Source organism: Heterocephalus glaber, unplaced genomic scaffold (assembly GCF_053883595.1).
Source record: "Heterocephalus glaber isolate CG9 unplaced genomic scaffold, H.glaber_assembly_v1.0 deba00001481, whole genome shotgun sequence".
NCBI classification, from domain to species: domain Eukaryota; kingdom Metazoa; phylum Chordata; class Mammalia; order Rodentia; family Bathyergidae; genus Heterocephalus; species Heterocephalus glaber.
Window position 1 is genome coordinate 61,063,792 of NW_028258317.1, and position 25,398 is coordinate 61,089,189.

The 25,398-nt window shown below is 38.7% G+C and overlaps 1 protein-coding gene and 1 non-coding gene across 2 annotated transcripts in view; one reads left to right on the forward strand and one right to left on the reverse strand.

Moving 5' to 3' along the window:
* Positions 1-25,398, reverse strand: part of Gnaq (G protein subunit alpha q) — a 328,305-nt gene that overhangs the window by 226,551 nt on the left and 76,356 nt on the right. The window lies entirely within an intron of this gene.
* On the forward strand, positions 5,171-5,231 carry LOC147825982 (U7 small nuclear RNA). Its single transcript, XR_015440164.1, has one exon. It is a non-coding gene; the product is annotated as a U7 small nuclear RNA (small nuclear RNA).

A 25,398-nucleotide genomic window follows, 5' to 3' on the forward strand; every position in this document is an offset into this window, starting at 1 on the left:
GATTATGTAAAGGTGCAAATTTCCAATGATGAATGTCATTATATTGTATACCTAAAATGTACCAATAAGATTAATTTAAAAAAAAAGAAAAAAGAAAAGAAAGAAAGGGCAGCCTGGAAAGGTCCCAGCTGTGAGAGCCTGCCTAGCATGCCCTGGGAGAGACAAGAGCACAAATCAAGTCGATCCTTCCCTTTCAGGGACACTTGTGTCACACTCTGCTCCTACTGCCATAATGAAGGGCAAGGAAGGTTCTAGAAATGCTGAATGAACACATTATGGTCTTTTATGGAAATAGCCACTGTACTGTACCTCAGAACCCTCACTGGGCCAGGAGTATATTTCCAAGTTGTTGATCCATGCAATGGCTAGGCATGAGTCATGTGCCTTCAGTATGAGCAAAAACATGGGATCTTGTATCACATGAGAACTGAATGTGTTCCTTCAAACCTCCAGAGGAATATTACAATCACCTTATTGAAAGTCATTTATTTTTACCTAAGTTAACTAAGATGTTGGAGGAGTGCAACTGATGTCCCAAACTACTGCTGAATATAAAGTCTTGTGATTTTATCACCTTGGAAAAATAGCATTACATAATTATAAAACACTAAACAGGATCTCTTGATTTTTCTCCCAGCTCATTTCCAGAGAAGGTCTAGAGTCGCAGGAAACATGCCGAATCAGCCCGCGCCCCAGCAGCAATCCACTAGACAACCCCCCCTCCTCTGGCCTCTTCTCTATACAGCCACCTGGTTCCACACTACAAAAACAAAGAGGACACGAGACCACCAGACCACTGTACTGGGTAAGTGGGAGTCATCTTCACCTCCCATCAGGACCTGGACTATCTTCAGGGGAAGGGCAGCTGGAACCTGCAATTCAATTCTGCAGAGTTCAACCCTACAGGAGGACAGGGAGCTCAACTTGGGACTTGCAGCCAGAAATCTGCCTGAATCTCATGGGTCTGCGACTGGCTTGCTGAGACTCATTGACTTATATCTGCACACTGCTACCCACGCTGTCTATTGTGACAGCAGAGACATACACACCCTCAAAGAGGCCCTTCATCTTCATGGTTATTTTTTATTCCCAAAATTAGTATTATTAGTTTGGTTTTTTTATCTCTTTTCCTTTGCTCCTCTTATCTTTTTTTCCTACTCTTTGCAAATATTTGTTTTTCTCTTTTTTTTCTTTTCTTCTTTCTTTTCTCTTTCCTTTCTCTCTCTCTTACACTCACTCTCTTGCTCTCCCACATTGCTCATCTTCCCTTTTTGTCTCTGTTTTGGTCCTCATTCAGAGTTCTTCTTTATTTTCCTGTTATTCTCTTTTTCCTTCTCACCTGTGTCCTCTGGCCACACTGCTAACCTTCCCCTATCCTTCTTCCCATCTATCCCTCCTTCCCCAACCCCTTCTAACTCCCCATCCCAAAGGGTAAAGTTGTTATATTGAAGAGTTTATTCACTATATGCTGGGTTGGTCCTCGATCTTGATTTAACTCACACAGCTAAAGGTGATAGATTAATAACTACCACAAAATGTCATTTTCAAAGATGTACTTGATGCAATGCTGTTGCTGACTGTATCACTTGGGCTAAGGTGTTGGTATTGATCTAGTCAATGAACCTTCCTAGTATAAGGAAAATGAGATAGCCTTAGAGTCATTAGAGACTCAAAACATAAAGACCAGCTATATCTGGAAGACACCTCTGAGAAGCAATCATTCCATAAGGGTTCTAATTACAAGCAACAAAGATACCTACAATAAGCAATTTCAAACTATCAACCCAGGAGTTAAACCAAGGACAGTACCAAAAACAAAAATAAGAAGACATTTAAGCAAGGCACAAACTCAGACTTCCACCCCACCAAGGGTAAATCCTGGGGGAAATGAGATGGAAAAGTCCCAAAACCAACCACCTGGATACCCTGAACTGATAGCACACAAAGTAACAAAACAGATGAATGAGGCTCTAGAAAAATTCAAACCAGGAACAATCACCCAGATAGCTACAGAGATGGTGAGCAGAGTGAAAGACATGATTAGAGGATCTAGAACAGAAACAAATAAAAAAATAGATGAGCTCAGAAACACGCTGGAAGCCAGGAATACCCAGCATAAGAAACAAATGGAAACCATGATCGCCCAACATAAGAAAGAAATGGAATCCATGAAACAGATTCAAACAGATATTCAGGAGATCAAAAACTCCATTAAAAGTATCCACAGCAGATTAAGGGAATCTGAAGATAGAATATCAGATATAGAAGACAGGATCGCAGTTAGAGACCATGAAAAGAGAGATTTCTTAAAAACAGTAAGGGACCACGAGAAATCAATCCAACAACTGCTAGACGATACAAAGAATAACATAAGACTGATAGGAGTCCATGAAAAAACACAAGAAAGCACAACTGACATAAAAAAACTGTTCACAGAATAGTGGAAAACTTCCCAGACAAGAGGTAGAGAATTGGACATACAGATAAGTGAGGCATATAGAACTCCAACTAGCCATGTTCAAAAAAAAAATCTACATCTAGACATATAATAGTCAAGATCCCAGAAACCCAACAGAAAAACAAAATCCTACAAGCAGTTAGAAAAAAGAAACAAATCACCTACAAAGGAAAGCCCATCAGAATCACAGCAGACTTCTCAACACAAACTGTCAAATCAAGGAGAGCCTGGAGTGAAGTATTTCAAGCCCTAAAAGAAAATAACTTCCAACCTAGACTGCTGTATCCTGCAAAATTATCTTTCAAAATCAATGGGGAAATTAGTTACTTCCACGACAAAGAACACCTGAGAAATTTCATGAACACCAAACCAGCACTACAAGCAATTCTAAACAATATCCTAGAAAAAAGCAATGAAGGCCACAACTCCATGAGGCCCAACAGAGGGAAGCCACCAGGCAAGGTAAGACACTAAAGGGAAAGGGGGAAAAAATAAGACATAAAAGAGCCAACAAAAGTAAAACATCATGACAAGGATAAATCAATATCTATCAATTATAACCCTCAATGTTAATGGCCTCAATTCACCAATCAAAAGAAACAGACTGGCAGAATGGATTAAAAAGGAAAATGCAACTATATGCTGTATACAAGATACACACCTAACTCAAAAACAAACTCATAGACTGAAAGTAAAAGGATGGAAAACAGTTCTCCATGCCACAGGAACCCAGAAGAAAGCAGGGGTAGCAATCTTATTTGCAGACAAAGTAGATTTCAAACCAAAACTAATTAAGAGAGACAAAGATGGTCACTACATCCTTGTGAAGGGAACAATCCAAGAGGAAGAGATGAAAATCCTAAATATATATGCACCAAATATGAATGCCCCCAACTATACAAAACAAATATTAATAGACACGAAAAACCAAATAAACACTAACACAATTGTGGGGGGGGGGGGACTCAATACCCCACTATCACAAATAGACAGATCATCTAGACAAAAAGTTAACAAGGAAATTCTAGAACTGAACCAAGCTACTGAACAAATGGACTTAATAGATGTTTTCAGAGTGTTCCACCCCACAAAATCAGAATACACATTCTTTTCGGCTGCACACGAGTCATTCTCCAGAAGAGACCACATGCTAGCTCACAGGACATGTCTAGGTAAATGTAAAAGAACTGAAGTCACTCCCTGTATATTATCAGACCATAGTGCAATAAAATTGGAGATCAATAACATAAGAAACTGCAAAACCCCAACAAACACATGGAAACTGAATAACACCCTCTTGAACAACCAATGGGTCACAGAAGTAATTAAAGAAGAAATTAAAGTTTCTACAAGTAAATGAAAATGCCAGTACAACATATAGGACTCTATGGGACACAATGAAAGCAGTTCTATGCGGGAAATTCATAGCAGTGAATGCCCATATTAGGAAAACAGAGAAAACTCAGATAAATAACCTAATGCAGAACCTCAAGCTCTTAGAAAAAGAAGAGCATAACGAATCCGAAGCTTGTACAAGAGAGGAAATTATAAAGATCAGGGCAGAAATCAATGCAATGGAGACTAAGAGAACAATACAAAAAAATCAATGAATCAAAGAGTTGATTTTTTGAAAGAATAAATAAAATCCATAAAACTTTAGCCAACCTTATCAAAAAAAGGAAAGCAAAGGCACAAATACATGCAATTAAGAATGAAAAAGGTGAAGTAACACCAGATCCAACAGAAATCCAGAGGATCATCAATACCTACTTTGAGAACCTGTGCGCCAATAAAATGGAAAACACAGAAGAAATGGGCAGATTCCTAGATACATATGAATTGCCAAAGTTAAATGAAGAAGATAAAGAAATTCTAAATACCCCAATTACAATGAGTGAAATTGAAAATGTAATAAAATATTTACCAACAAAGAAAAGCCCAGGTCCTTATGCCTTCACTGCTGAATTTTACAAGACATTTAAAGAAGAACTAATGCCATTACTCTTTAAACTCATCAAGGAAATTGAAAGGGAAGCAATACTTCCAAATTCATTCCTGGAAGCAAGTGTTACTTTGATTCCAAAACCAGGGAAAGACCCAACCTAAAAAGAGAACTACAGGCCAATCTCCCTAATGAACATAGATGCAAAAGTCCTCAACAAGATACTGGCAAACAGAATACAGAGGGTCATCAAGAAGATCATACACCCTGACCAAGTCAGATTTATCTCAGGGATGCAAGGATGGTTCAACACACATAAATCAATAAATGTAATACACCATATTAACAGAGTCAAGGACAAAAACCATATGATCATCTCAATAGATGCAGAAAAAGCATTTGACAAAATCTAGCACCCATTCATGATAAAAAACCCTACAGAAAATTGGAATAGAAGGTCTTTATCTTAACCTGATTAAGACTATCTATGAAAAACCAACAGCCAACATCATACTAAATGGCCAACTCATTTCCAGAAACAAGTAACTTACACCACAAATCATTAGCCATAATAAATAAATGACTTGAGGAAAAAAATCACTATGAAACATTAATTTTAACCTAGCTTCCCAGCTAATTATCCTGTCCAACAATAATTAGTTAATTCTTCAGAATCAAATGTATTATGCTGTAAGTTGGATATTGTATAGTCATATATTGGGTATTTTGAGACAGGGCTACTGAAATCTTTTGTATATTAAAAATAAGACCAGTCTAACAGTTCTTTAAGAATTTGACTAGCAGGTTTTCAGGGTTCTGCTGTAAACCTATCCTTCTCCCCTCAAAAATAATACAAAACCACGTAGCAGACTCCATCTCTCCCTCCCCCGACATTAAAAAAAAAATCAAAAAGTGATTTTGATCAGGTTACCACATGCTTATGACGTCCTGAAACTTAAAGATTAGGATGAATATACATTTTGCCACCCATAATGGGTAACTATGAAAAAGTAAATAAAGCTAGTAAAAAGGTAATATCAAAACAAATATATTAAGAGATGGGCACAGTGGTGCATTCCTGCAATCCCAGCATTCTGGGATTGTAAATTTGAGACCAGCCTGGGCAACTTAGTGACTTAAGGAGACTCTGTCTCAAAAAAGGAGGGGAAAGGGTGTAGCTCAGTGTGAAGACCCTGAGTCCAACCTCCAGTACCACCAAAAAAAAAAAAAAGTTAAAACAAAATGTGCAAAACATGATAATCCTAGACAAAACAAGACATAGCATGACTATCTTACTAGATATACTAGAATGGAAAAGAATTAAAACAGTACATTTCTTAACATGAAGAAAAACTACAAATGTAAAGAATACAGGATATGAAACAAAAATGAATACCATCACTACTACATAGTCCTACTATGGCTTAGGATATACATTACAGAGTAAGTGCTGCAAGGGTAAAATGCCTCCAGAAATGACACAGATCCTAGACTGGCACCTTCACTGTCTTAAAAGGAAAGGAAGGAAAGAAGTTCACATCATAGCATATGCCTTTTTTTTTTTTGGTACCGGGGACCGAATTCAGGACCTTGCGCTTGCGAGGCAGGCGACAGAACCACTGAGCTAAATTCCTGACCCTATATGACCTTTTTTAGATAACATCTTATTGTATCTTCATAAAACAAGAAGTCTAGTTCAATACAAGCCATTTTATAAAAATATTAGTACATAAGATAGTTCCACTGAAATGACAGACGAGATAAACTTATCTTTGTGTCAGTTCATTCTGTGGGAGATTATGAAAAGTGCATGAATGCAAAACAATATTTGCAAAAGACTTGAACAAATTAACTATTAAGGTGTATAAAAAGCACTTGAAAACCATATTTTTAAAAACCTCCCAATAAGGAAAAGACCAACCAAGAAAAACATTTTAATAACCAATTATAAAATAATTAAGCCTCACTAGATATTAAAAGAATTAAAAATCCAAATAGTCTGCTGCACAAGCGCAAGGACCTGAGTTTGATCCCCGGTACCAAAAATAAATAAATAAATCTAAATAGTGATTATACATTATTTTTTCACTTTTTAAATAGGCAAACATGTTTTTAAATAATCATATCCAGAATTGTGAAGTCTAGAAGAAAACTGGCATCCTAAATGCCGGTGAAGGAAATCCAAACAGCTACACTGCTTTTTTAGGGATATTCAGCAACAGCCATAAGGTCTTAAAATAATGCATGTACTCCTGCTTCAGCAATTCCATTCTTAGCAACGTTTTAGTAATGAAATAGTTGTGTAATTTGCAAACATTACTTATAGGTTATATATCTTATAGTTAATTAAAAACATCAAAAAATTAAAACCTAAACATTCAACAACTGAAATGGTAAATACATGGTAGTCCATCCACATGATGGGAGATAAAAATAATTTCTCACATTTAGCTCAATATGAAAATGTTTATGCTGTATAGCCAAATGGAAAGAGGTGTATTACAAATCCTCACGTAAACATCATACCAGTTCTCCAAAAAGTACAAGTACACACAAACACACACACACAATTACACAGAAAAAGGTAGGGTGGAAAGATTTAAAATTTTAAAATTGATTGTCCCTGGTGATATGCTGAGTAACTTTTTTTCCTATTGGTAACTTGTATTTTCCCAATTTAAAAAACTGAAGAGGTACTACTTTGTAAAATGAAAAACAATTGTTAAAAAAAATTGAAAAAAAAATAACCTTCAACCACCTTCTAGAGGATTTCACATCATAGACATAACAGTCTTTAAGTCAGAAGCCCACTAAAAGCAGGTGGTTTACAGCTCCATTTGGACTTCCCAAAGACCCTATCTTGTGAAGATAAAAGTGAGGTAATATATATAAGAAAATCTCAAACAGTGGTTAAGTATACTATAAAGAATGACTATACTAGTAAGACATATGTAAGATGGTCTGCCATTAGCACACTGTGCTTTGAGTTACTTTTCTTATCAATTCTGCAATGATCCATCATGCCACTTCCTGAGTACCATGATGCAATTACAAATGGTTGGCAAAAAAGAGCATAAAGTGAAATGGTATGGATTAAAATCATAGCCTTCACATTATTAGTCCCTGTTCTAATCGAAGAGAACAAAACAATGAAGCATTCCCAAAAGTTTCCTGGGAAACTCACAAAAAAAGGTGAAAGAAAGGAAATCTTCACTAAATACATTACTGATAGTCCTTCACCTCAAGATCTTGAACACAGTGGAGATTGAATGAGGTTGGTCAATAACTATTTTACTTTTCCAACCCCCAATCTATACATACAAAACTTTCAAAAGTAGAAAAAAAGCTTGAAATTTATCAAAATGTTATCAATAGCTGTGTTTGGGTCTTAAGAATGCACATAATATTATTTTTTATATTATACCAATTTTCTAATGAGTATTTGTTCAATTTTAAGCAATCTTTACAAACCCAAGATATCTGTTGCACTTGGACCCAATTACTAACCACCTGGCTATGTGCCTGAATGATTCAATTTACCTATCTGGATTTCAGTTTCTCCAGTTTGTTCTTATCCATGAAAGAGCTGGAACACATGATTGAAGACACTAAGTGTATCTAGCACAACAGTTGGCTTTAAGACTGATGATGTTTCAGCATACAGGTATAGTATCAATTAATAAAACCTCTTGGTAGAAGTCCTACCAGTTCCAGTTAGCACAAAAGGCTTTAAAGGGCAGATATTTGACATTAGAACTCATTTATGACCTCAAAAGCTCTCAACTCAACATAGATATGAAGATTACTCAAGCCTATGAAACCAAAGAAAGGGCTTCCCTTTGGGGTTTTGGCTCATGGGCCAAAGTTGAGATTCAGTATCATTTTAAATGCAAGCTACAAGCCACAAAACAAACCGAGGACGTTAACTATAGTATATGCATCACAATGTTCGATGTGTCTTGAGAAAGGAAAAATATGACACATCATATCGATCAAATATAATATGACACTATGGGCAAAAAACCCCAGGAATGCTAGTCCCTTTTCTGACATTAAAATATCTGGCTTTGAGCAGTCACAGAAATAATAAAGGCTATAATTTTCTCATATATGCAATAAGAGTCAAACTCAAAAGTCTCTTTCTACAATGACAAATCTGTAGTACACAAATTCATACAAGGCCAGCCTTAACTAAAGCTTGATTTCCCCTATTATGCAAATAGGAAAAAATAAAGTATCTTTATCATGGGAATGACTAATTTCTTATTTTAAAATAGTCTCATAACAAGAATAATGCTTTAGAACCTCTGATAAAATGTTCATCATGAATTAAAGGAGAAAATAGGCAGGTGGTATGAGCAAATGATACCTGTTCAGAATCTACTGATCTATACAGAAAAAATATATCAAGTCTGTAATAAGAGCATTCTGTAATTATTCTATAGGGCTCATACCTATTCAGTCATACAGGGCCATCCAGCTTCATCATTCAGAGGTTCTGTATTACCCGCTGTTTCATGAAGCTGGTTTGTAAGATGCAGGTTGTCAGCCCATTCTTTCAAGACACCCAGTCACCCATGTGCCATCTACCTTCCTTGCACCATCTACTCTCTTTAAACAAGACACCAAACTAGTCCCATTCCTCCCTAAACTTACCATTTGCCAACCTATTTTCTGAAGCCCTTTATGGTCAGGCCAATAGGGAAGAGTTTAGGAACAAATGGGGTTTCATGGGGTCTGTCACATAACCCATATCAATTATCACCTCTTACCCTGGAGCACTGATCTAACTCATCATTTATAGTGATGTAGAAAGAAATCATTTCTGCTATTCTGGCACCAATTTAGCTTGTCCAGTGTGAAGTGCAGTCAAACAAGCAATGAACATAAAACAACACAGTCTTTTTAAAGCAGCTATGATTTCATAATTACCTGCTTGTGATGGGTGTGATAAGAACACATGAATAATTCAGGTATTCAAAGTTTAAATACTCTATCAAGCACCTAGTTCCATACAAATCAAAATACGGCAAAAGAAAAGAGACAAGGCCATTCGGCTTGGGCAAATGTTCAGTCCCAGGAGGAAAGGGTTTCAGCCCACCACAGAGAATTCAGCAAGACACTGGGGAAGGACAAAGGTCTATCTGTCAGCCTTCCAGTTCCTTCTGAGTCTTCACAGTGGGACTTCCTTATTTGTCTAAAGTATTGTAAATTCCGAGAATATCAGGCACACCCACACTCAAATGTAAGCACAAAAACACACTGCAAACCCAAACATAAATTGGTTCTTGGGCTATGAATTGGGAACTATTCATCAGATAAGACTAATTTTGTGTTACATGTTTAAAGTGGCACCTTCACAAAACAGATTAAGAACATTTTCATGAAAATCTACTTGTCAGCTTTGATAAGTTAGCACTCAAAACAGATATGAAGCGGCCATAAAGATGCTTTACTCAAAAAGAAAGAAAATACGTAGTAAACAGAAAACAGATTTTCTTAAATTCCACACTGTTTACCACTAAACTAAATCTACTGTCTTACGTCATGCTTCTCTGGGTTATGATTATATGCAAAACTTCGGCCAAAACTACCCTCCATATTTTTTGCAGGTGGCATTTTAAGAAAGTGTAAAGTGTTTATTAGGAAGACAGAAAAGGCTCCTCTGCTTTGGAAAAAATGCTTTTAAATGGTTACCTAGATTTAGAGGTAAGCTACATACTTGGTAATGAAAAATCCAGTTAAGGGTAAAAAAATGGTTGGCCTAATTATACATAGATGATCTAATTAAACTGTCATTCACAATTCATTAAAGCTATTAACAAATTGTAAACTGGAAAAAATGAAAAAGATAGTTAAGTTTATAGGACTATTAAAGCTTATTAAACATAAAGACAGCCAAGAACTGGTGGCAAAATTTCCTTAAGAACATGAACTTTAGACCTCCTCCAATGGCTCCATCTTCACACATTTCATCTAAAAGCACTAGAAGACCTACCTCCTCATTTATAAGTGAGGAAACTGAGGTCTGACTTAAGTGAATTGCCCAAGTTTACATCTTCTAAGTAATTTTCCCACCACTTAACACTGTTACCGCACATGCTAAATACGGTTCTGAGTCCAAAGAGGAAATGCCCACATGCCTTGGTGCAGTCACTGGAGGAAGAGGACTTAAGAATCATTCCTAGAACAGTTCACAGAACAAAATATTAGAAGAAATGTTAACTGATCAGAATATTAAAAAGAGACAGTAAATAAAACAGATGAGAGAGAACCAAGTACTAAGTGACATTACCACTACAGGATAACAACCATGCTGCTAGTTGATACTGCAAAAACAAAAGAAGCAGAATCTAAAGAAAATAGAAAATCTTTATGAAATCTGATGGCTTTAGAAAAAGAGTTCCTACAACTCCAAAGTGAATAAAATATCCTTACTAGTAATCTAGCTGGGAACAAATGAAACTTTTGCTTGAATTAAGATAGTACAACATCATCAACCAAAATACAGGGCAACCAGTGAAGGGCTGAGAATGAGCAGAACCAACTCCTTTTCCAACGTTCTCCAGGAATCCTGCATTTTCTTAACCTTCCACATTTAAAGAAGCCCAAAATACCTAAGCTGAGCAAGCCCCTCAAAAGCAGGTCAGGCTGTGGTCACCACAGTGAGTCCCTGACCACTGCAGATCCACATTCCAACAAAGTCCCACAGCTCTGCCACTGGCTGGGGTGGGGCTCAGTGGCTGAGCACGTGCCTAGCAGGCCCAAGGCCCTAGATGCAACCTTGAAATAGATGTCTCCCAGGAAAACAAAAAACTACAACTTATAAAGTCATTGCTTATAAACAGATTCCAGATACAATATGATAATGATTAAAGGTTCTCAGTCACTAGCAGGGTGGCTTTGGGAAGCCTCTCTAACCTCTTCCATGAGCATCACTCTCTTCATCTACTAAATACAGATGATGTCTATTTTCAAAAGTTTGTTTGCAGACAGAACATAAGTAAAGTCCTTAGCAGAGTGGCTGCCACACAGTAAAATTCTGCAAACTATTGTTGTCAGCCATAGTAAATAAAGACATCCACAATGCGGCCTCATCTGCTATCTCTGGGCCACACCAAGAAACAGGCCATACGCACTTTCAGGTCTCTAGTCATTTTTTTTTTTTCTTAAATTTATTTCCTTTCTCTACATATCCTTCTCTGTCTGGCAAAGCCTCCCTCATTCCTGTCCTTTAAATTGGCCAACTTCCCTGAGGCCGGCCGGCTGCTCCTTCAATGTCTATTCTGTGATTACATTTGGATTATAATTACTTATGTAATGAGAAAGACATTTATTTACTGGAATGGGAGAGGACAGAGGACCAGCCTGTTAGGGCTATTTCTACCAAGAGGCAAAGAGTAAACCATGGCTGGGCTGCACTTCCCAGGGAAACAGACTTTGAGGGATCCAATGGAAAGGAACAGATTCAACATGTGAAAATTCGGGCCAGGGATTTAGCTCAGTGGTTCTGCTGCCAAGCTCAAGGATCAGAGTTCAATCCCCAGTACCAAAAAATAAAAAGATGTGAAAATTCATGAACACATGTCTGACTCTGCCCTGTGCCAGTGACCTCCCACATCTTCTCTACAGTTAATCTCACAAAAGCCAAGGGGGACTGGCTCTGTGTTTGCGCGTGCACCTGCACGTGTGAATGCATGGAACAAGAGACCAATGTGACATGAAGAGGTGAAATGAAAGGAACCTGAAAGGTCTGAAGCCTTCAGCTGGCTTTCTGACTATTTACCTAAAATGTCAGAGGAACAGCTATGACCAAAACACATTGTGCAGATTACAACTGTTTAAATGCCCACTTATTTTTTCATCACATCAGGAAGTTCACAGAGGTGGGGTAATGGTAAAGCAGAATGTTCCAGGCAGTGCTTCTTAAACGTGACTGCACAGGTATGCCTGGGAATATTACTAAAATGCAGTTCTCCTCAGTTCTCTACAAGTCTAACTAGCTGGTGACACAGTGGGACCATGGAAATAGCAAGGACTCGGAGCACATGTGCAACAGCCAGGTGGTCTGTGTTCACAGACCAGCTCTGCTACTTAACAGCTGTGCGACCTTGAGCAACGTGCCTGAATTCTCTGGGCCTCTTCCCCTTCCCTCACCCTACCAGCAAAAAAGAGGAAGTAAGAGTGCACCTATTTCATAGAGTGATTACTGAGATCAGAGAGGACATGTATGACCAGGGCTGATCCTGTGTCCCTGCAGCCCACACTGGCAGTGTGGGTGAAGTGGCCCAGTCATCCCAGTGCCCCAGCATTACCTAGAAGCTACCTGCCCCAAGAAAGTCCTAGATATATGTTCCTTGTTGTTATAAATATTTTTCTGATTATCTTCTGCACTCATCACAAATAACAATTCTTAAAAATATAACAAGTTAATGGTTTTGAATAAAAGAAGATTGTGAATAAATTAATGTTTATACAATGAATAATAAAATGGTATCTACACTAAAATTCTCAGGATCTCACTGTAATAAAACATAGACAATATTCAAAACGAGCTATTTTAAACTCGTAACAAATTGCACCCAAATCTTCCAGCACACTAGGGTTCAGCTCACATTCCTAAGCCTAGGACACTAACTGTGGGTGGTCACTGGCCAGAAATGGTCTTCCCCCTTTGCTAGCTAGGAAAGAGACTGAGACTAAACATGAACCACCCAGGAAGGTAGGTAAAATGCAGCAGGGCGGATAACTGAGGGATTTAGCCAGAAAGGCAGACCAGGCACCATGGGCTGTAGGAATATTTTGTGCTGGTTCTGGTCCTTTAGATGCAAGAATTCGCATGAGGTCCTAACAAGTAGCACAGTTAACAGCAAAAAGAATGGCAACTGCTAACTATGTTCACAAAGTTGTTACTACTCTTAGAGTAACCTGGAGAGGTAAAATTTGTTTCCATTTTGCAACCAACTACTGAGACACTTCCCGGTACTGTCTGGAAAACTCACTATCCATCCTTAAATGAATAATCTTGTAGCAACTGACCCAGGAGCCTCAGAGCACAAGGAGGCCCAAATGGCAGTTCTTGATCAAGAAACCCACAGCTCTGTCTGAGCATCTGCCCTGACACTTTCATATGGGATTCACGCTGGAAATCAGTTTGTTTCTCTGCTCATAGTGTCTTGATACAGAAGGCACATTTCTTCCAAATGACTGTGGCCTCTTGGAGATGTCAAGGGTCTCCCCAAAGGGATCTCACATATGTCTCAAAGCCTGTGTTTTAAATCAATTACTACACATTTTCTGCAGCAGCCATTTTCTTGTGAAAATAGACACACAAAAAAATTCATATTGTTAAAACAGAAAATGAGCTGGGGTTTTAGCTCAGTGGCACCGTACCTGCCTCACAAGTGCAAGGTCCTGAGTTCTATCCCTGGTACTGAAGGGGGAAAAAAACCCCAAAAACAGAAAATGAAGGTACTGAGTCTGAGAGGTTAAGTAAGTTGCTCAAGCCCACAGAAATACCATGTGGTAACGGAGGTATCTGAACTCAGGTCTGCATAATTCTACCACCCAGGTGTGTGCTCTGCCAAGCAATCTACCAATACCTCTAGCCATAAGGCTGAGAGCCACAACAGCTCTGCCTAAACTTAGGGATGAAGTTCAGGACTGGGGCTTTAGTTCCTAAAGGCAGAAATGGGAAAGGAAGAATAATGCAAGGTACAGGGTTTGAAGGAGCCCTGGGAAGTAAGGTAGATTGCCATGGAAGTATTCCACAGTAGGAACCAAAACAGAATTCAAATTCTGAGACTCTTGGGAAAGACGGTGCTTAGAAATGCTCCCAGGCCCAGAGCTGAGCATGGTGGCATATGTCTGTAATCCTATCACTTGTGAAGCTGAGTCAGAAGCACCACAAGTTTGAGGCCAGCCTGGGTTACATAGTGAGACCCTGTCTCCACTCGTGGGAGCAGGAGTGAGAGAGGAGAGGGCAAAGCTTTCAGGCCTAAAGCTAGGAGAAGGCTCCCAGCAGAGAGAAAACTGTGGCTTGCGAAGCAATGCAGTGCCAGTCACTTACTGCTGGTGAGCCAAGGGGGAAATAACGGCAACGGAGACAGGACCACCCCCAATATCCCACCCCTGGCACAGCAGCTCTGGGAAACTGGAAAAGATGAGCAAGAGGAAAGGAAAGCTAGTGCTCTAAACAGAATGATATGGGGCTAAAACCAGGTCAATCAGAGCCGGAAGCTTTGGTATGTCTTTTTAAAATATATTAAAATATTCATATGCAAATTCTCCCTACTTCCCTATCTTCTATACACTTATTCATATTCAAACCCAAAAGCAGCTCTGCTTAGATCAGAATCCTATTTTTCAACTCTCTCTTGAATTCCCTGTAATATGGTTTCTGTCTTGAACCTCTGGAAGAAACTACCCTCAGAAGATTCCAGATTCATGGCCAAGGCGTACCCCATCTGGTGTGTGACAACTCACCCCACTGCCTCTTCCTGTGTTCTATTTCTTACAGATGTATCTGCCTACTTACTCAGACTCTTGCCTTACACACACACAAAAACAACTCATCATATCTGGTTTAAACTACATACTGTAAGGTCCTCAAGCAAGTTCCTTTCCTAAAATTCTGCTCCTCCAAAGGCAATTAAAAAGGATTCCAGTAACCTCCATGTGTTGGTCAGGTCTAAACTCATCACCAAATTCTCACTCACATTTCGAGGAACTACCTCATCCTCTCTCTCTGCAGTAAGTTATTAAGTTTGCTCACTTTGTTCCTCCCTATTCTTTTCCTGATTGGTTTCCATGCCTCTGCACCAGATGGCCGTCACTCAGTCACTACTGATGGAGGAAAACACACTAGAACATGGTAACGTCATACCATCCTTTCAATCCACACACAGCAGCAGACATTTGCTCCACAGCAAACCTTCCCCATTTGACACACATCTACTCCTCAGGCACTTTTCTGAACTCAACTGTCCATCTACCGAAATTCCACTATCTACCATTTTTATAATAAAAACAAAGACATCTTTATGGATAAATAAAAACATGTTCAAGGTCCTGAATTCGATCCCCGGTACCAAAATAAATAAATAAATAAAATTTAAAAACGTTTACAAGTGGTAATCTCTAGGGAAGCAATGGGGAGACTGAAGGAAATTTTTGCTTCTTATTTTATATAACTATATGCTATTCAAAATTTTTTATTTTATTTTATCAGGGGAGGGGGGGTGCCGGGGATTGAACTCGGGACCTTCTGCTTGCAAGGCAGGTGGCAGAACCACTGAGCTAAATCCCCAGCCCCTGCTCCAAATTTTTTCACATGCATATGGCACTTTTTAACTAAATACTTTTTAACAAGTTAACTAGTGTAGAAAAATGCATGCACAGAAACGGTCATTACAGTCTTTTCATGACTGGGAAAAAACAACCTTAGTAAAGGTTGAAAATAAATACATAGAAACAAGAAAACACCTGAATCAGTCAATAAATAGAGCAACGGTATAATAATCCAAGTACATCTATAAAACAGAACACTGGCACCCATAATAAAGATATTATGCTGAGGCCAGGGATTTAGCTCAATCATTCTGGCGCCTGCCTTGCAGGCACAAGGTCCTGAGTTCAATCCCTAGTACCAAAAAAACAAATATTATGCTGTTCTTCAAATTTTCCACAACATATTAAAACAAGTTATTTTTTTAAAACCTTATTACTTTGAAAAACTTGAATTTCAGACAAGGTTAAACATACCACGAAAGCAAGATTAACATCCTGTACTTTCACCCCAGTTTACTTTGTTTATAGCACATCTATAAAATATGAATGCTTAACATAGCTAACTTTTATTCATTTATTTTAATAAATCATTGCTAAAGGCATCTGAACTCATCTTTCACAAATACCTTCACAGTTTGTTCCCAACTTATACAAGACAAATTGGCTTCGTAGCTTACTTTTGTAGTTGTTGATCTAAAATGTTTTCAAGATGGTCAACCTTTCTGGGCAAAGCCAACTAGTCCAACAGTCTGTGACAGGAAGATCCCCAAACCTAGATGCTAGCAAGAGGGCTCCTTGAAAAGGGAGGCTGTACCACTGAAGTCCTGGCCCTTGACTCCAGTCAACCTTCTGGTTCTCTGTGCCGTTTTGGGGAAAAGACCATTAGTAACCAAGAGCTCTGAATAATCAGAGTTCACTTTTCACAGTTTCCTAAATAAGCTCTGTCAACATTCACCGTGCCCCCAGGATCCCTCCATATGACACAGAGCAGGTCTACAGAAATAGAGGGGTTGGGGGAAAAGAATAAATTCCAACCTAACCTGGGACCTTCATGCTACAAAGAAGTCTGCTTTTACTCCTAATTCCTTCCAGCTGTCCTTGAAGGCATGCTGATGACCAACAGGATAGTTATGAATGGCAAAATCACAAAACTCAGGGCTGGGCACATTACTTCAGCAATAGAGCACTTGTCTAGCAGGTGTGAGGAGTCAGGTTCAAAAAAACAAAAAAAAGAAGATAAAACCTCAAATTTATCCTAATCCCACTGGTTAAAAAGTTTCTGGGGCACTAAAATCAGGATGTTTGTGTAGTATCTATTTTCTATTTCTCTATCCTGCTTAGTAAAGTGAGAAAACCTGTAAAGTTAGATTGACTTAAAGCCAGAAATAGGCCCCCTTTTGTATAAAAGATGAATATTCTATGGTTGTTCTTTTAAAAGTTACACTTTGATGACCCAAAAGTCCACAAAATAGAGAAGAAAATTCATGAACTTTTAAAATTGTACTTTGAAAGTACTGTTTTTGGCCTATAATTCATCAAACCCAAAATAAAACTAGAAACAGCACAAGGAATATTTGTTTTTTAAGAATTCTCCTTTATATGTCCAAACTTTGTCTTTCTATAACAAAAATACTGATAACACACAAATTATAAAAAAGAAAGTAAGTGTCTGGCACAGTGACACACACTTGTAACCCCAGCACTCTAGGAAGTTGAGGCAGAAACATGTCAAGTTCCAGCCCAGCCTGGGCAATTTAATGAGACCCTGTCTCGAAAGAAAAAAATAAAAGAAAGGGCTAGAAATGTAGCTCAGTGCAAAGGCCCTGGGTTCAATACCCAGTAGTGAAAGGAAAGAAATGAAGGAAGCGGGAAGGCAGGCAGGCAGCGCCAAGCATAATAGCATATGACTGTAATCCTACCTACTCCAGAGGCTGAGGCAGGAGTATCACAAGTTCCAGTCTGGGCAATTTAGGAAGTTAGCCAGACCCTGTCACAAAATTTTAAATACTGGGAATATAGCTCAGAGCAAAAGCTCTGGGTTTAATCTCCAGTACCAAAAAAACATATATTAGTAGCATCCAATAATGCCTGTATTAAACACTTTATTCTTGAACTTAACGTGTTTTATTTTCAGCAGGGCATAGTGGCACACACCTACAATTCTAGCTGTTTAGGACACTGAGACAGGAGGCTCTCAAGCTCAAGGCTAGCCATTTTAATCCACTTAGACCCTGTTTAAAATAATAAAAAGGGCTGGGACTGTAGCTCAATGCCTAGACTCTAAATTCAATCCCCAGTACCATTAAAAAATACGTGTGTGGGGGCTGGGGATTTAGCTCAGTGGTTCTGGCACCTGCCTCACAAGCCCAAGGTCCCAAGTTCGATCCCTGGTACCAAAACAAAACAAAACAAAAAAATGTGTGTGTATAAATTTCAAGTCATTGCTTACCACAGTTATGAAATAAAGAAAAGTTAACAAATATAAAAGAATTTCAATATTAGCTTTTATAGTTAAAACTTAAATTTTCAATACAAAATAGCTACTATTTAATTTTCTAGTGACTTCCAAATTCCACTGACCATGCTACATCAAAAATGTGACACTTGTCTACTAGACTCAACCTTTGTTTCACTCCATGTATTGTTTAATAATTTACAGGTCAATGTCTAAGAAGCCCATTAATAAAAACAAAACATCCGTTTTCACGCTAGTGAACTTGAAAAACACTTGTAATCCCAGCACTCTGTGAGGCTCAAACAGAAGGATCACAAATTCAAGCCCAGCCTGGGCAACTTAAGTGACTTAGCCAGATCCTGCCTCAAAATAAAAAATTTTTAAAGGGGCTGAAAGTGTAGTTCGGTATGAAGGTCCTGGGTTCAATCTCAGGTACTTTTGAAAGAGAAAGAAAGTGTTTTTTTGAGAACCTGCCAAAATGAGTGATTCACTTCTTTAATTTACTAAACAGATTTTAATAACATTTTTCAAAAAACTTGTTTTCAAATTAGATTATGGACAAAATAATACATTCCAAGTTGTATCATGTTGACCTCCTAGGTATCTGTTGCAATGAGGTTTACCAGATGGAAATCAATGACAACAATTCAGAGGGGAAAAGTCAGAAGTCAGGAGAGGATGGGTAAAGCAAAGCACTCCTATTCAGCTCATCTGAGAGTTACCCCAGCCTGTCTGAGTCCACTAGGGGCCCAACCCTGGAAGTGTTGGGCCAGGTGTATTTTCACAAGTATTGAGTTGTGCCTCAAAGTGCAAGAACCCCTAAGTATTCCCTGCTGTCACAACAAAATCATCTCTGGGTGCTTATGTCATTTACAATTTTTATGTCATTACAATTTTTCTAAAACAGCGATTAATCTGCATACTTTGAAACCAGGTCAGTGTCTTTAAGGCAATACCTAAAAGTTGGTGTAAATTAGGCTAAAAAACTATATATAGGAAAGGCAGGTTTTCCCCATCAACGATCCTGAGAATGAATTCTAATGTAGGCTAGCCTCAGTGTTCACAACTGAGAGATGAGGTGGAATTTGAAAGACTCTTCAGACCCAGGGAGACAACTTCCAAAAAGCACCACGCAAGAACACCTGCACATCTAAACCCGGGGAATGGCCTTCTCTTCTTTCTTTAAAAAAAAAAAACCAAAAAAATCCACAAAAAGTTCATCCCGTGACTGCTTTGCCAAGTAATCTTCTTATGGCATTTAATCTGCTAGGGTTTAAACAGATAATAAATGTTGTTGCCATCAAAACGAAAGAGGAAAGTTGAATACAGCTGGCTGGCAATGAGACAAAGCTAAGTGATGGCTACAATGAGGTCTACACACACGACCCAGATACTACTGACTGCTGCTGGCACCTATGCTTAGACCCAACTGGCCCTTAGAATTGACTCTCCCCAGTATAGCTCCACTGTCAAAGAAACAACCTGTTAACTTGTTTTCAGGCCAGGGATTTAGCTCAGTGGTTCTGCCGCCTGCCCCGCAAGAGCAAGGACCTGAGTTTGATCCCCAGTACCAAAAAAACAAACAAACAAACTTGTTTTCTTCCTTCAGAGTCACAAATATTTAATTTTCTGTTCCTGTAAAATTCAAAAATCAGGTCACAAGGATTTCATATCCCACTTACCCAAGTGGCATTCATTTTCCTTTCTTTCAGAAAAAGGCTTAAAATGATTTTGAAACTACCTTAAAAATAATCATTTCCTTATAACTGTGTGTGGGGGGGGGGGGGTGTTTTCTATCATCGTCACAAAATACCTGAGATATATCAACTAAGGAGTAAAGGTTTCTTTTAGGCCACAGCTTTAGTCCATGGCTCCCTTACTTTTGGGCCTACGGCAAGTGAAACCTCAGGGCAGAAGGAATGTGCTGGGGCAAAGCCACTCACCTCATGGCAGGAGGGGGAACAGAGTCCAATGCCCCCTTCATAATCACCCCAGTGATCTAACTTCCACCCATCAGCCCCACCTCCTAAGGGTCCCTCCATCTCCAACAGTGCCATGGCTGGGGACCAAGCCTTCAACACATGGGCCTTTGGGGGCGTTTAAGATCTAAAACACAGTATCTGCGGTCAGGATGTGATCCTGAAAAGTTCTGCTTCACCTTTCACTTGCATCTCATACTTGGAAATGGTAACATCAGGGGGTTTCACTGAAAGAGGCACTGTAACCAGACATCAGTCCTCATAGAATCTCTTTTCTTCCTGATTGTTTAGCTCAGCAAGTGACAAATGGTGTTTAGAGAATTCCAGCAAAGAGAAAGCTTTCTTCCTCTCACACAGTGTTAATGCGGCCTTGTCAACCAAGTTAAAGGTGCCAAAGTAGGGCCTAAAGAGCAGAAGAAATGACAGCACTACAATTTTTAGACTTATGTTTCAGAAGCACCCTGATATTCGATAAAAACAAGAAAAGGATACTAAGTAATAACTGGTTACATGCCAGCTGTATGACTTTCCCCTTGCCTTATAAGTTTCTGGATGACTTGACATCAAATCCTCAATAGCACTCAAGAAAGCAGGCCACATTCAGAGTGTCAGAACTCAAGCAACACAAAATTAGGATCCCAGAACCACAAAAGGCCTTTAAGATCTCCACCTCAAATTCCTTGCTTATTACAGACATATGAACTGAGGCACAGATCTATTACGAGATCAGACTAAATCCTCATAGCTAATGTTAAAAGCAGGCCTGGCTTCAGGGTTTTTTATTCTTGCTTATTAAGCTGACAAAATGTCACCAGTCATTCCTGTGACCACCAACAATATAACAAAGCTCATCTTAGAAAAGCAATAGTGATGTCTAGGAAAAATTTCATATTCACACACTGACTAACAAGCTCAGCTTTCATTAAAGTCTTTCATGACCACTGCGTGACTTGTTAAGTCTGATCTCTCCTGAGTAAACACCAACTACTAGCTGGCCAAGCAACAAGCTGGAAGCAGTTTAAGTTGAGATATGATATATACTGTACTCCAGCAATACTGGGGGTTCATACTCTGCAGCAGCTGCTCCAAGGTACATGGGAATGGAGAAGTTTTCTAGAATCTTCACTCCTTACTACTAAGGAATGAAAGAAAAATAGGAAAATGATGTAACTCCAGTTAAGCAATTGTATATATAATGATACACTGTTTCTACTAATATGCAAAACAAATGAATAATGGCAACCTTAAGCTCTATTAATGTAAAATATGGTAAACCAAGAATTTTGCTCAGTAATTTTCAAGAAGCTTAAACCAATTCATTAAAAGTTTGATCAGTCTAATATAAATATGAAAAGACTAAACTACATGTCTAATTTGCCTACTTCAAATTACCCATTGGATGAATTTTATGGATTAATCTAAATCTTTTTATAAATATTATAAGCCTTTAGTTTTAGAAGACCATTAACTGTAAACCTTTTGAATTTTGGGACTTAAAAGAAGTGCTCTTTAGTAATAACTCCCCTTAAAATATTCAGTAAATGTTTTAAATTTTTCTGAAGGTGTCATTACACAGAGCTCTTTGACACAGGGATGCTAGGAGTCACGCATTTCCACGCATACCTGACCAGGAGGCGATGTTTCCCTCCTCCTGAGGGCGAGTCCTGCCATCACAGCTTCTCAGCAATGTCCAATGAGCGCACGAACAAGGCACACCCACAAAAAATTAAAAGTTCTATGAATTTATTTCTTATGGTAGCTTTTAACAGATGTTTTATCTTTTCTTTATTCAACACAGTCATACCTTGATACTCCAAGGATTTGAAACTTGTCAAATTTGGTACTGATGCATTCTGACACAAAAAAATGTCTTGCAGTACTCATCGTTTGATACTCTGCATGAAAGCTAGAACCTGTCCTTGTGGACTGCCTCATGCCTTGCCACCCCTTCCAGGTGATACAATTTGTTTGGTACATGTCATTTTTAATACTTCATTGGGCCTCCTGGATCAATTAACCGCGACAAACAAGGTATGCCTGTAGTAATAACTACATGTGTATTGAGCACTCTCTATTTACCAGGTGGTGTTCAGAAGCATTTTATTTAGCCCTCCCAGCACAGCACCCTTATAAAGTTACAAAATATTACTATTTTACATAAAACCCCAGACTCATTCCAGACCCAAAATTTCAAGCAAAATGTATAGTTTACTGGAGAGAGAATTTAAAGGTAAACACTAGGAAAAACAACTCTTGGTTACTTGATGACATTTCAATCCCTAGTTATCCATCTATGACCCTATTATGAACCTGCTACACTCTACAAATGCCTGGTTTCCTTTCTAATGTCCAGGCAATGTGGGAAGAGCAGAGAAAATGGTTTCGAATTTCCAGATGATTCATATCTTCCTCTTAGCACAAGGACTATACCTCCTATGAGAACACCAATTCCTGGGGCAGACCTTGTAACCCTCTTGGATTAGCACTGTTGAGTTACAAGATGTCTTCTTGGGGCCGGGAATTTAGCTCAGTGGTTCTGGCGCCTGCCTCAAAAGCGCAAGGACGTGAGTTCTGATCCCCGGTACAAAAAAAAAAAACAAAAAAACCCCATACAAGCTGTCTTCTCAGCATTCTGAGTTCTAGCTTTCAGTCTCTTTTCAATAGTGAGGAGAGTGCCCCAGGAAGGGCAATGAGAGAAAAATATCCTCTGGATCAACTCAGCTGAAGAAAGAAAACTGAGTAAGGAGGGTGAGCCAGTCCCAGCACCCAGACGGAAGCTCCCTGCCTCCATCTCAGGCTCCTAGGGCAGAGAGGGTGAGCCGGTCCCAGCACACGGAAGGAAGCTCCCCCACCACCATCCCAGGCTCCTAGGGCAGTGAAGCTCAGCCAGTCCCAGCACCTGGAAGGAAGCTCCCCTCCTCCATCCCAGGCTCCTAGGGCAGAGAAGCTCAGCCGGTCCAATCACCCAGAAGGAAGCTTTCCCCACCGCCATCCCAAGCTCCTAGGGCAGAGAAGGTGAGCAGCATGGGTGGCAGAAGCGACCCCCCCGCCATGGAAATGAGAAGGCACATAAACAAGCCTCAAAAACACACTTCTGGATCACCTACAGCAACCCCAAAGGGAAACGAGATGGAACACTCTGATACTCAACCACCTGGACTCTCTCAACTGGCAACAAAAGAGGATCTGGGAAAAATGAAATCAGAAATTACTCAGATAACAACAAAGATTTTGCTCATGGTGCAAGACATGATTAATAAATCTAGAGAGGATGCAGATTAAAAAAAAAATAGAGGGTCTGAGGAATATGATGGAATCCCAACATAGGAAACAAATGGAATCCATAAAAGAGATACAAACAGATTTCCAAGAGATTAAAAACTCCATTGAAAGTCTGCACAGCAGAATGAACCAATGTGAGGATAGAATTTCAGATATAGAAGAAAAGATTGCAATTAGTGACCAGGAAAAGAAAAATTGCTTTAAAATTGTAAGGGAACATGAGACATCAATCCAGCAGCTGCTAGACGATGCAAAGAAAAATAACACAAGACGGACTGGAGTCAATGAAGAAAGAAGAGAAAGTGCAGATGACATAAAAAAAACTCTTCACAGAAGTGATGGCAGAAAACTTCCCAAGGAGGGGAAAAGAACTTGACATACAGATTAGTGAGGCATATAGGACTCCAGCTAGCCTTAATCAAAAAAAATCTACACATAGGCATATACTAGTTAGGATTCCAGAAATCCAACAGAAGAATAAAATTCTACAAGCAGTGAGAGAAAAGAAACAAATCACATACAAAGGAAAGCCCATCAGAATCACAGCAGATTTCTCAATGCAAACCCTCAAGGCAAGAAGAGCTTGCAGTGATGTATTTCAAGCTCTAAAGGAAAACAGCCTCCAACCCAGATTGATGTACCCTGCAAAACTAGCTTTCAAAAGTGATGGAGAAATAAGATACTTTCATGATAAAGAGCACCTCAGGAACTTCATGAATACCAAACCAGCACTCCAAAAAATTTTAGACAATACCCTAGGAAAAGGCAATGAGGATCACAACCCCAGGAAACCCAGCAGAATGAATCCATTGGGCATAAGAAATTAAAAGCAAAGGGGGAGAATCCAACAAAAAGTCATGACAAGGCTTTTAAAACTTTTGACTTCATCTCCCTAATGAGTGCATAATTCAATCTTATTATTGTACTCATCAGTACTTTTCTGATTCTAGAGTTGCACACCATTCCTTGTGCCATACTGGCTATTTATCATCTTATGTCTACATTTTAATTGGGGTGTCTATTAATGAGCTGTAAGAGTTCTTTATATATTCTGGTCATAGGATATATGCATTGGAAATATGGTCTGTTTAAGGACTACTTTTCATTTTAATGATGTCATTTAAAGTTCTAAATTTTGATGGAATCTCATTTATCAATTTTTTTCTTTTATACATCATGTCTTTTTTATCCTAGGTAGTTCTTACCTACCCTGAATTCATAAATATTTTCTCTTATAATTTCTTCTTAAAGTTTCATACTTTTAGGCTTTCTTATTTAGGTTCACAGATCCCTTCAACTTATTTTCGTGTATGGAAAAAAAGGGTTGAGGTTAATTTTTTATATATGGATACCAAGTGTTCTAGTGCCGTTTGCTGAAGACACTATCTCTTCCTTGGCTCTTGAATCGAGTTTATATTCTCTAAAATGTTAATGTTAAATAATCTTTCAAAACTCAGTGGACCATATATGTGTGGTTCTATTTCTAGATTCTCTGTTTTATTCAAATGATCTATATGTCTTTCCTTACACCAACACTGCCTTGATTACTGTAGCTTTAGAAGAAGTCTTAAAATTGGGTGCTAAACGTCTTCCAACACTGTTTTTGTTTTTATTTTTGTTTTTGGCTTTTCTGGGTCCTTTGTACTCCTACATAACTTTTAAATTTCAATATCCAGTTCTTCATTTGTAGCAAGTATACACAGACCTGAATTTTTATATATACCTTGTGTTTTCTAATCCTGCTACATTCAAGTACAAGTTCTAGGGGCTCCTAGAGATTTCTTAGTATTTTCTCTATAGATGATCATTTCATCTACATATAAAAATTTTGCTTCTGCCATGCCAATCTTATCCTAGTTGTGTCATTTTATTGCCAGTCTATTTTGGTGGGGACTAGGTTTCAAAGTTTAATGGACAGATAAAGAGTAAGCATATCTGCCCTTGTTCCCCACCTGAAGGAGAAAGCATTGTATCTTCTCCATTCATACAAGGC